General features: G+C 41.2%; 1 protein-coding gene across 1 annotated transcript in view; it reads left to right on the top strand.

Annotated features, from left to right (window-relative positions):
* rimbp2b (RIMS binding protein 2b) overlaps positions 1-12,743 on the top strand; it is a 96,381-nt gene that overhangs the window by 52,447 nt on the left and 31,191 nt on the right. Inside the window, exon 4 of the mRNA XM_034091266.2 lies at positions 10,483-10,572. The gene's annotated coding sequence lies outside the window, so the exon portion shown is untranslated. The remainder of the gene's footprint in view (positions 1-10,482; positions 10,573-12,743) is intronic.

Here is a 12,743-nt window from a genome sequence, read left to right as displayed (position 1 = left end):
GTAAACAGTAAAAGGCACCGCTCTTTGCAGCTAGTGCTGCTCTTCTCAGATTCTGCTGAATTACACATTACTGCCTCCAGTTCCCTGTACGACGAAGCCAGTTCAACAGACCCTGGATATGTTTGATTTACCCCGCTTAACTAACCCTAACAAACGCGATGTCGCTAAGCGGTCCTACGAAGCTGGTTATCAACTCAGAAAATCAACCAGGGTTTCTCTGTCCGGTTGAGAGTGCGTTCACGTGAAAGGGACGGTGACAGCGCAGCGTCATACTTCATGAATGAATAGTGTAAATAGCAAATCCTGCTTCGTAGTACAGGCCACTGGTGCCACAGAGATTTCATAAAGTGAAGGAGGTTTTCCTTCTATAAAACAGCTGTGGGCAGCAGATACTGTAAGTCACGGACAGGAATCCCTCAATTTAAATAAAACGAAGCCACGCTTTATTAACTCGTGCGCACGCTTTATTAACTCGTGCGAACGAGAAAGTAAAACGTGGCCACGTTTTATTTATTTTTCTCTCAATGAACCCTCTAGGGCCCCGTAGTTCGAAATAAAGACTGAACATTTTTTTTAAAAAATCTGCTGCTGCGAAAATGTGGGGCAAGGCTGAAAAGTGCGGGGGCCAATGGCCCCCTGGCCCCCCCACTTCCGGCGCCCTTGTTCAGCGTATAGCACTATATGATGTATAAAATGATCCTCATGCTGTGGCTATTCGTTTCTTGCATTTGTGCACCCATTAGCTCATGGGGCTCTTTACAACCCTGCTGCAACAATACAGATCACTATGTGTATTTTCAAGTCACCACTGTTTAAGGTCAGAGATATGTAACACATGTCTTGTGTTTTTTGTATGGCGTTTGATGCCCTTTGCAGGACGTTTTCTCACAGTGCCCCAGAAATGTCATTCTGTCGGCTGGAGTGGCCTTCACTGAGGACAAAAGAGAACGAAAAAAAAACATACGGTGGCGAGAACTAGCTGAAATAAGAGGACAGGCTTCTTTTGCATGTCTCATCTCATCTTGACATATTAGCTTACTAAACTTTTGACCTGACTTGACTATTGCTAAGATCATTCAGCCAACTGACTGGTTGTCATATCAAGTTTGTTGATTTAGCAAATATTTGAACAAATATGTGCACAATATAAAAGGGAAATAAGCTTTACAGTAGGCCCCTTGTGGAGTTGTTGACCTCCAGTTCTGCTGTAGAGTAATGATTTGATCAGTCGATTCCATGTATTGTTTATATAATAAAGTCCCATATAGTAATACACTACTACGACAATGAAGAAGAATCATGTTTATGTTTATGTTTATTAAGGATCCCCAGTAGCTTTTGCTCTTGACAAAAGCTACTCTTCCTGGGGTCCGACACTTAAAACAATACAACAATAATACAACAATAATACAGCAACATTCAGGACATAAGTCCTGACATCATTAACAACATTAACAACATCACCAATATCATCAACAATCTCCAACATCATCAACAATCTCATCCACTTTCAATATCAATCTCAGCCAGTACAAAATATACGATCAAATTCAATTAGGGTTCACAGCTCACAAGGGTACATGGTCATTAGTAGATGGTCCTTCAATCGCTTCTTGAAAGAGGCTCTGGACTCTATTTCAGCAAGGTAGTTTGGCAATTAGTTCCATTCCTTTATCAGAAGACAGGAAGCTGATTGACGGAGTAAAGGGCTTAAGACTGGCAGTTGACGTTGTGTACAGAAGAGTTTGGATTGCCTGAAATTATCTAGGTTGCAGACAACTGTGTTTATTCAACTTGTATTTGTATGTGGTGCTAAAGAGGATTTGCACTTAAAGCAAGGCTAACTAAACACTACAGTTACCGTTAACCAGCCGTGGCAATCTTTTACCTTGCTATGTTGTATTTATTGTAGTGGGTTTCCTTAAATAAGAAGGATCTCTCCGACTATATCAGTGCCTCACAGCAAGAACATATCAGAGCTATATATCACAGCACAAATAAAGTTTATAGGATGGTTCTCGTCTGAGGGGTTTTACAATTATAGTAACAGGAGCCCCACTAAGTAGAATAACTAATCACTTCATATTATGTTCTATTGAAATGAAGAGCTAGCTATTGTTAGAGTTTATTCTGAGAGAAAGTGACATCTCACTGCTATGATTTTCCAGCAGTTGTTCTCAAAGTGGGCTCCCAATGGGCTCTGCAGCAAAATGCTGAGTTACATTTCAGTTAAATTCACTCCAGTTTTAGTGAATATGTAAGTGTAGACATTTGTCAGCCTACACTCTGTGGTTTGGGAGTTTGGAGAAAAAGAAAAAACAATACAGGGAGTTGTGTAACTGTTATAAAAGCTGCTTCATGAATGTTGAAGTCAGCCTATAATAAGCAGTGTTGGGTGTAACGCGTTACAAAAGTAACGCAGTTACAGTAATATATTCCTTTTTGCTGTAACGAAGTAATGTAACGCAGTACTAATGAAATGTGGGTAATATATTACCCGTTACAATGCTGAGTAACGCAGTTACAACACATTTTAATTTTTTTTTTTTTTAACAATGTACTAACTAACATAGCGAGACATCCCGACACCAGACAAATTATGCGGGTAGTAGATTAGTAAACCTGGTGTTTACCCTTCAGGCTTCGCGTCGGGATCTTCGGGGCAGTTGAATGTTATGCACCCTCTATTCAAAAAAGAGAACGGAGCGAAAAATACAAACAACAAATTGTGTCAGGTGCGCGTGACCTGCTCCGCTGCGCGTGCATCATTTCCAAAGTGCTTCCACAGCAGTGACACACATCTGTGGATAATCATTTATACGAAAATGGTTAAAGCAACCATCACCAAACGCCAGCAACACTGCATCTACTGCAGACCGTAGCAACAGATCAGATGGGGACATCACGTTACCCTCCGTTGTGGACACAAGTTTACTCCCGCCTGACTCGCCGCCCTCAACCCCGGAGCCGTAGTGTTCGTTGCCCGAAACTACGCCGCCCCTCTGCGGCCCGCAGGTGCCAACCAGGATACCACGGCAAAACAGAGCCTGCCCAGGTATATCTAAACAAGTACCCGCCTGTACAGTGGGGTTAGGTGGTCATTTTGCAGCTCGTGGTATACAAATAGACTGGCTAGAATATTCATGTGAAAATAGTGCCATATTCTGCCATGCCTGTAGAAATGTTGGGTCAAAAATAATGCATACAATAGCACAGATGCCTTCAGCACGAATGGCTACAAAACTATCTCATATCCCAAGCTTATCAACGAGCTAATGTTGCAGCCAGCTGAAATGATCTCCAGGTCACAAAGTCAACCTCACATGATGATGTGATACCAGTTTTCAAGCACAGTAAATATTCTCTTCCCAGAGTATGATGGGACCAAAGTGATGATTTAGTAGGCTACATGGTTTTAATAATACTTTAGCTTTTCAATGTTTGCCATTTCAAACCATGAGCTGGTTTAAATAATATTTGCCTTGATTTACAATATCTTCTCATTTGTTTTATCAGTACAGTTTTGAAGCTTTTGTGCTTTTCTTTGCCACAGTCCACTTTGGACTATGAGATATTTCAGGATTGCACTTTTAACTCACTTGAAATGTTCTCACTTGCTTGGTTTCAAAACATAACAAAGGCCATAATCTGTTCATTGGGACCATCAATGCTATTTTTCATTGCTGTTGCCGGCCACTATTGCTCATGTAAACCTGCTACTGCTGTGCCCCTTGTAATCTCAGAGGCACCCCGAGTCATTTTGTTCTGGAACCGGGCCTGCACACGGCCATATACTAAACAAACTACAGAGCCCATTCCGTGTCCTGTTATTGTTTACTTCCTCTCTGCCTTCTTCTGGTGATTTATCTGACGTCCAGCGCTCCGTCTTTTAACCTCTTTTCCTTTCTCTTTCTTGATCCTCCTTAGCAACCTTCATTATAGTCCTTGACAGCGGTCTGTACTGCTGGATTAACAACGTGTCACATGTTAAGAAGTTACAATCAGAATCCAGTATTCAACTAAGCCGTAAAATACAAGTTGTTAGTAGCCTTAAGGGCCTACACAGTTGTTTTGCTATACCACATCACCCTTCACTGGATGTATAATGAGCTGCACTAAACTACATTTTAGCATTTAAAATACCTAGCCATTCTTTTGCGGTTATTTTGGTGAAAGTGTAACTAAAGTAGTGTAACTCATTACATTTCAGAGACAGTAATTTTGTAATGTAACTTATTACTTTCAAAAGAGAGTAATAAGTAATATGTAATATATTACATTTTGGAAGTAACTTGCCCAACACTGATTATAAAGTACATGTGTGTAACCTGTAGGAGCAGAAGCAGGCAAAGATTAGTACAGATGGCCTGGAGTGAGTTTTTTCCTCTGAAAGGCAGGAGCTGGAGAGATTCAACAGTAATTTAAATGGCACTGTTTGGTCCTAGACTATTTGAATTCATTCCCTCATGCCCCCAAGCCCTCTTCTTAAGATGAGCTGTCTTTGTGTGTGGCTCTCTGCCCTAAATAAACACTCCATTAGGACTTTCTTTCGTAGTTGCCCTCCTCTAACGTTCCCTGCCCACAGCAGCACTTCCCTCCTTGCCCATTGTCAGCCTGCTGAGTCCGGGGTAAAGCTTCCCAAAGGACAACGTGTCCCCAAATGGCGTGCAGAAATGGCAGGCTGGTCTCCACAGACTGCAGCACAGCTCTGTCTCCTCCTGCACTGAGCTTCCAGAACAGAGACGCAAACAAAGACTAGACCAACGTACACTGTTGTGAGGCAATGGCGGGTTGACAGCAATGTCACTCCCTGTTTGGATCTAACTGGCTCACCTCTCAGTCTCTCCTCAGTTGTTCTCCTTCTCAGGTAATACTTAAGCGTGCATGTACAGAATTAGGTTCAGATGTTAGCGACAGCTCTGATGGTGGATTTTAATAGTATATTAGGTTAACAACGAAAGCATATTCAGGAATATATATAAGGTAATTTTCTCGCCAAGCTTTTAAACTTCTAGCTATTAATTAAATGTCTCCTCATTGAGAATTCATACGTCAAGTGTACACTGAGTGTGTGAGTGATGGTAAACACTGGCATAGCCATCTGGCACTTCCACCTTCCTGTGTGTTTGGTATATATTTACAGACCATCAGAGGAGTTTGCTCTCCTAGCATTATATGCCTGTTACCATGGTGACAAGCATCTGCTATGCCAGCGTAGCTCAAATTTGTATCGGTACTAATCGAAGATTACCACTGAGGCAGTCAGCAGGCAGACTCAACAGGTCCTCAGTCTGGACTGTGGAGCTGTGCTCTCAAGTTGAGATCAGTAACCGTGGAAATGCTTTCCATCATTGTCGGCTTAACATTCATGAGGAGCTGTGGTAAGCAACAACACCTTCTGTCAAAGGCGAGATTGGCAGCTCTTAGTACTTGGACACATGGCATGCAAAACACAAGTGTCAGAAATCAATTTCAAGATGTCGCCTTTTTCTACATGTTTTTTTAGTTTTGCTTTTTGCACAGTGCGGTTAAATCAGATTGCACGCTGTCAATGTGCTGCAACTCTTCGAAATGGCCTTGAACTGGATGTTTGAGTCGTTTTATTGATGTGTACACCATGGAGGACAGTGCTTAAGGGGCACTTAAGCTTAAACGATATACAGAGGACCACAAGTCCAGTGTAAGGGAAATGCAGTATGTACTTTTACATTACACAATGCAGCGGGAGTCAATACAGTTTGGCTGTGCATCCGGAAACAGTTGAATCACATTGTTGGCATCTTCACATTTCCACACTTGTATAAGTTAAGGTTTTCGACCCACAAAATTCAATTTTACAAACAGACAGTATACAATCACTATAACAATGCATTTTATATGTTTTTGCTGCTGTTCAAAGTGTGTTTCCTGTGCTGTAGCCTTACCATACTTAATATAGTCCGATTAATGACAACAATTTTCAAGATTTGTGGCTATGTTTTTAGACACAAGATCATCTCCGGCTCCAGCTGCGCCGGTGGAGTCCAGGGCACTCTCCCCTGTTTAAAGACTGCAGGATAAGTGTGTGCTGCTGAGATTGCTGCTTAATTAGAAAGAACTGCAAGAAAGCAAATATTGCTCCCAGGACACAATGTGGGTCCATCTTGAAAGTTGTATTAATCTATCTATTAACAGGCAGATCCACTTCTTATTCTTCTATACTCCATCAATAAGCAATGAATGAATTGAATTGTCCCAATAAACAAAACAAACATTTCTTCTTCTGATGTATTTACAGCAGATTAAGCACTTTACAGTAGGCCGATTCGCATTGTGCAAGACAGATTGTTACATTCTTATAAATGCTTTGGTACATGGAAAGGCAACTGTTATGGGATCACTTAATTCAGCTTCCATGTAAACAGTTCATTTCTAAACACAAATATTTTAATTTGGTTAAAGAAATATTGTCCATGTTACCACCGCTTGTGATCATGGTGGTTGTCTATGCTGCACCAGAGCAAATGATGCTGCTTGCACTGAGTCTACAGAGCAGGGGGTAAGTGGATGAAATGTTTGCTTTGCTCCGGTGTTAAATGGCGGAGTTGATTCATCTGTCAGGCTTGTCAAAATTAAACACACAGCTCTAACACAACAGGCTGAGTCAGATCATGTCTGGGCTAAACACACAACTGCCTCTGCACTGCTCAGACACACCCCAGGCCTATACATATTATGGTGTATTATATATCCATCCATCTAAAACATATATAACACTTTCCTGTTTATCTCTACACAATCATGTGTTTTATTACCTTTTTTTGTTGATTTGTTACTACAAATTGCATATAGTTAACTCCACTAAACCACATGTATGTTGGTCAATGATGTCCTATTTCTTATCAGTTACACTTTCTGTTCATATGATGGAGTTGTTTTTTTTTACTATTTCCCAGTCTCTAAAGCATTACAGCTCATTAATCAAACTGAATCTAGGGTGCGTACATTTTCTTTGTACATTTGTGTTAGTAGTCAAAGGAAGTCTCAAATGGTTAATCTCACCTCAGCAGAAAACCTCAGCTGAATAATGTTGGAGGCAGCTCAATGTAGGCCACAATTTATTCTGCATGGGATTCTCTCCCTCGCTGGGCTCACAGGCTCTCCATAAAAATGTGTCCTGCCAAGGGATTATGACGTATACTGATCTCTTTAAAGCGTTAACACGTCGACAGTACAGGACAAAGAAACAGCTGATTCTCTGTGTTCAAAACAATTTGGTTTTGCATTACTATGTGTGCCGTCTCGCCCAAATTCCAAAAAAAAGGTTTTATATGAGAATGGCGGATCATTTAAATGCTTCAATCAACAACAGGCTTTAATTTCACAAGTATTTCAGTCAACTGTTCTCTTCTCAGTGTGCCTACAGAGTAATGTTAGCTCTCTGGATTGTTTTCTGTTGCTGTGTGTCCTTCAGAATGAACACCTGGAGGCTTAGCCAGCCCACATTAGCTTTAAAATTGAAGGATCGATGGATATGAATAGGAATGCCAATGCAATCTAGTGCTTGTATTGGAAGCATTAAAATTGACTGGACGCAATTGATGCAGGTTGAAATGCCAATAATTTTTTTGGGACGTGACAGAAATTAAATGAATGAAAAAAGCAGCAGATCTCATGTGTGACTTTGGTACTTTCTCCAGGCTGTTGTTTACTTATCTCTGCTTGTCCTTGACAGTTCTCTCCTCTATGACGTGCATTATGTGATTACTGAATTTGTGCTTATGCTGTTCATGTCTACAAATTGAGCATTATTATTGATATTATTATTAGAAGTAGTGAGTGGTGGCATAAATGCTTTAAATTGCATGGATATGTTCATCATAGCTAGATATGATGCATTATTTAAAACGTATTTCTGTAATTTTCTTCAACCACTAAATATTTCTTAATTACACATTTAGTTTGAGCAAAGGCCAGTATTTTATATAATATCTGTAACTGCCCTGATAGTACAGTATAATTGATGTATAAGTAACTTATATAATATTGATTTAGATCAACACTCATTTGTAATTCTGTTTGTAGTCATACATTCCCATAAAGTATTGTCAGAATGTTGTAATAACTATCTAATGTTTGGTTAGAACACCCTATAATTCAGGATACAATAAAGCAGCATCTGACCATACTTCTCTCTTTTTTTACCTTCAGTTAACATTTTCCTGACCAGTTTACCTCTCAGTTGCTAGTTCAAGTCTTCTCGGGAAGGCAAGGAAAGTGAAGTGTATTTATAGAGCCCCTTTCAACACAAGGCAATTCAAAGTGCTATACACAAATTAAAGGCATTAAATGATCCCATTTAAAGTAATGTAGAGTATTTTCTTCCACAGGGAAAACTTGAGAGTGACAGGGCTCTACCTTGGCCTTTTGTGTTGGGTTGAATGTGATTTTCCACGCTTATTATACTATTTATATATAGTAATAGTAATCATCAGTCGACATATAGAGCTGAGTTTATTACTAACAAAAATATATTTTCTCACAGCAGAAATTAGGACTTATCATAGTAGCAAAAGCAAAGGTGCCTCCACAAGGACATTTACCATGACTCATGTCATACTCCAGTGTCCCAGTGACAGGATCTTAGGCCCCGGCCACACGAGGACGAAAACGGCTAAACGCATAGGATTAACGCAAACGCAATCGCAAACAAGCTTCCGTCCACACGCAATAGTTATCCGGATAGTGTCTGTCCACACGAGACCGCTCCGTTTAGCTCCAACCGCTGGAGAAGCTGCAGTACATATGCAGGAGCCTCTACGTGGCGCTGTAACTTCCTCCACAAAAGCAGCGAAGAAGCATGGTTGTCATGGTTGCCCTTCTGTTTATTCTCCGCGGTGGGGGCCGAGGGAACCGGGCAGAGTTTTTGCCAGTCAACGTGAATTAAAGTTTAAATCTTCCGACACAATTATAAAAGTGCCGGTCAAAGGTCTTCTTTGTTATTTATTGAGCTTTAAAACAAATGAATAACGACTCTATATAATAATAAAATACACGGAGCCTCTCTTTTTCCTCCCTCTCTTCGGACAGCGTCAGTGTCTGTCTCATGCAGCAGCTGATCCAGTAATGAGTGACCCGGCCGACAGTAAAAATAAACATATTTATAACTAGTTTAGGTAGTTTGAGAGGTAATTAAAATAGCTAAGGGTGATGATCTGACTTGAAGTGTGTGTTTTGCTGCAGCGGGAGGAGCTGCAGGTGAGCAGAGCTGCGTGTCTCCGTCCTGTCAGATTAGACTTCACTCGCGTTTAGGTCCATATCGAGAGAAAGATAAATAATCTGAATTCAGTGTGCAGTTTACTTTGACGCGGGGGTGAGCAGCAGAGGTGGGGAGAGGCGGGGCTATTGCCTCATCATTATCAGAAAATGATCGTATAGGGCGTACACACGGAGCCGTTGGACCCCCCAGAGCGTTGCGTATGCCGTTCTATCCACCTTGGGACCCGTTATCGTTTCCGCAGTCGTTTAGTGCCATATTCGGCCGTCCTCGTGTGGCCGAACGGTCTATATGACACTAAACAGTAACGCAAACGACCGTTTCCATCCTCGTGTGGCCGGGGCCTTAAAAAGGAAGCAGATAATGTAAATCAGCCATCATTTCATTTATGATGTACTCCTGTGATGTGACTAATGTATTCTGTGAGAAATACTTATAGCCCTGACAAGCACCTGATTGTTTTGTGTGCATTTAGCAAACAACACATGCGCATTTTAAAATGTTTTATAAACATCACCACAACATTTTCTAATCTGTTAACATGTGTTCCCTTGCATGCATTTCTTTTCTAAATCTTTACTCTGTGCTGTATCCATTCTCCCTCTGAAACATTCCTCATAACTAAAACATAAGGGGGAAGGAGCAGGCTCACCATCACTAGCCATTAGGAACACTGTATTTACAGTAAATGTATCATGCATGAGCCAGTAGGTTTCTTAGCTCCCGACAAGAACAACACTTGGCCTACATGCTGCTGTAGCTGCAGTGGATTGCACATCTCAGAGAACTCTCCAGTTGACATTGCAAATTGCATCCACAGTACGCCTCACGACTGTTGATTGAATGTAATTCAGTTTTACTCCTCTGCAATGAAAGGATTTTATTTTTACCCTCAGTGTGGTGAAAGGAAGCTCTTTGATTTTCATCCACTAACTAAGAGCTTCAAGACAAACCTTTTCATGGTTTCCTGTTGCAACTATTCCAGCATGTTGAATACATCAAGATACAATCAAGTTTTATTACATTTTTAACACTTATTATCGTTTCACTGTGGCTTAAATGGCAGCTTCTACAACATAGAGAACATTGAGCAGTCTCCTAAGATAAATTATGCATGGGCTATTGCTAACAACATGCTGGGTCTGAGTGCTGCGCTCTGGTCCAATCTAATGGGGACTTCTTGGTTTCTAAACACTGTTTATTTTCTTTATGCCTCTTTTGTCTAGGAGAATGAGCTTCAAGATTTCCTCCATGAGAACAAACACTTGAACCTCCATTTGTTCAACAGTAGCAACAAGACATCTGAGTATGAGAAGGTAAGAGATGAAAAGGTCTCGGTTTTGAAATGTTTGACGATGTACATCTTGGAGCGTCTCCAGTTACACTCATAATGATTTTTAGCATGTATAGGTCCTTTGATCTGACGGAAAACATGTTTCACTATCCTGGCAGTATGGCTCGATAGAGGACGATTGTTTTTACGTTAGTGAAATATATCTGCCTATATACCTACAACTGTACATAAAAAAATACGTTTTTGTGTATGTTTGTAAAACAAAAAAAAATCATTCAGACTTTAGTTTTAATTGCACCTAGAGTAGGTATCATTATCCCATCACAACTGCACATGCAGAATGTGTGTTTGTTTGTGTCTGTGTTGTGTGTGTGTCTCTCTGTGTGTGTGTGTGTGTGTGTGTGTGTGTGTGTGTGTGTGTGTGTGTGTGTGTGTGTGTGTGTGTGTGTGTGTGTGTGTGCGTGCGTGCGTGCGTGCGTGCGTGCGTGCGTGCGTGCGCGTGCGTGCGTGCGTGAGAACATCGGAGCCTTGCAGTGTATGAGCTATTTATTTGTTTTTCATTTTCAGCTCACCTTCAGTTCAGCACCTGCCCTATTTGTTTTGGTACAGACATTCATGGTTCCCAGGGGAGGATACTAATGATTTCTGTGATCCCCTAAATACTCCTTAAGCACAGCAAAGAGATTTTGAGCGACATGTACTGTAGTGACAGTTATTAGACAGATGCCAACCATTGTGGTAAAGGCATTCATATTGCAATGAGGATTAAATGCGGCAGCTTTGTTTATCCCTTAATGTTTCATATAGCGCCACTATCGGGTCAAAGTTTACTTTTTTTTCATAAATACTTGCGAAACGAATGACACTCCTATCAGCCCTTGCTGTAATTCGTGTTTGGTGCTAATTAGCAATAGCATGCTAAGACGCTAAACAAAGGGGGTACAAATTTGACATAGAAAAACATCACCATGTTAGCATGCTCTCAGTTTTGCGCACTAGCCCCACAGAGCTGCTGGCATGACTATACTCGGTATCAATTCTTCATAGGCCACGACCTCTGGGGTCTTTACGTTAAGACTCTATCAGATGATGTCTGATGCTTTCTGGGTCACACTGTAAGCCAAAACCGCCTTAGGACTCTACATAGATTGAGCCATTTTTTCAATTCTAAGCATATAAATGAAAGCAACAAGCCTCCTATTCTATTAAAACACCATCACCTTCCTCTTAGACCCCGGACCTCAAAAGCCTTCAGAGCTGATAACACAAAGTTAGAGCAGATCAACAAACAAAGAGCACCATGCCTCCCTCTATGGACAGGAAGGCAATTTTCCTAACAGAGCTCATTGGCAGGTAGTTGCTGTTGGGGTGAAGAAGGGTGGGATGCTGGTGTATTGACGTGTCATCAGAACCAGGGCGGCTCCTGGAGCAGCTAGCCTGAAATGTTATCACACTAACGGATATGAGAGCCGCTTTTTGCAGGGCGGTGCGGATATTAGCCCTCACTTCCCCGTGTTCTGATCCCTATCGTCTCTGAATGAAGTGGGAGGGGCTACAAGCGGCACCGCCCTCTATCCATAATAGACTATTGACCTGTTTCTGCTGAATCCAATATAGTGTCGTTCGATCCGTCTACATTAGTTCTGACAGGCGCTCCTATCCATGCGGATAGTTTGTGCTGTGAGGAGGCGGGCGCTTCAGAGGCAGACTCACTGCTTTCTGTTTGTGTTTTGCTTTGCTGGTGTTTGTTGAAACGCCCTCCTCAAGGAATCATTAGTCATTCATGGCTGCTCTGTGGAAGCGGCTTTGCCACATTACAGCTGCAGGAACCAGTCATCTAGCTGACGATTAGGGGCCTTTAAAAATCTGATTGAAAAATCCTGCCTCTTAAGTAACAATACAACTGTGTGGGAGATGGATTATAGAGAATATGTAGACATAGAAAGAGTCACATTTTGTATATTGTTCATAATGGCAGCGCAGACCTCATACGTGTTGAAGTGCTATATATTTTTAATTTAATGTGCAATTGTTTCAGTCAATTGAATGCTTGGTGCTTGGTTAACAATAAAGATTGAATAATTTATGAATGTTTTGGTCTACAGCCGTGGGAGTCAGTGAATGGTGTTACTATTGCATTATTATAATATTTAAAGGCTTATCACCGAAACCAGACATTCCCCACGTCAGGTT

The sequence above is a fragment of the Pseudochaenichthys georgianus genome, chromosome 9, assembly GCF_902827115.2.
Source record: "Pseudochaenichthys georgianus chromosome 9, fPseGeo1.2, whole genome shotgun sequence".
NCBI lineage: Eukaryota > Metazoa > Chordata > Actinopteri > Perciformes > Channichthyidae > Pseudochaenichthys > Pseudochaenichthys georgianus.
Note: the sequence above shows the minus strand (reverse complement) of the source record. Positions and strands in the feature narration are given on the sequence as shown.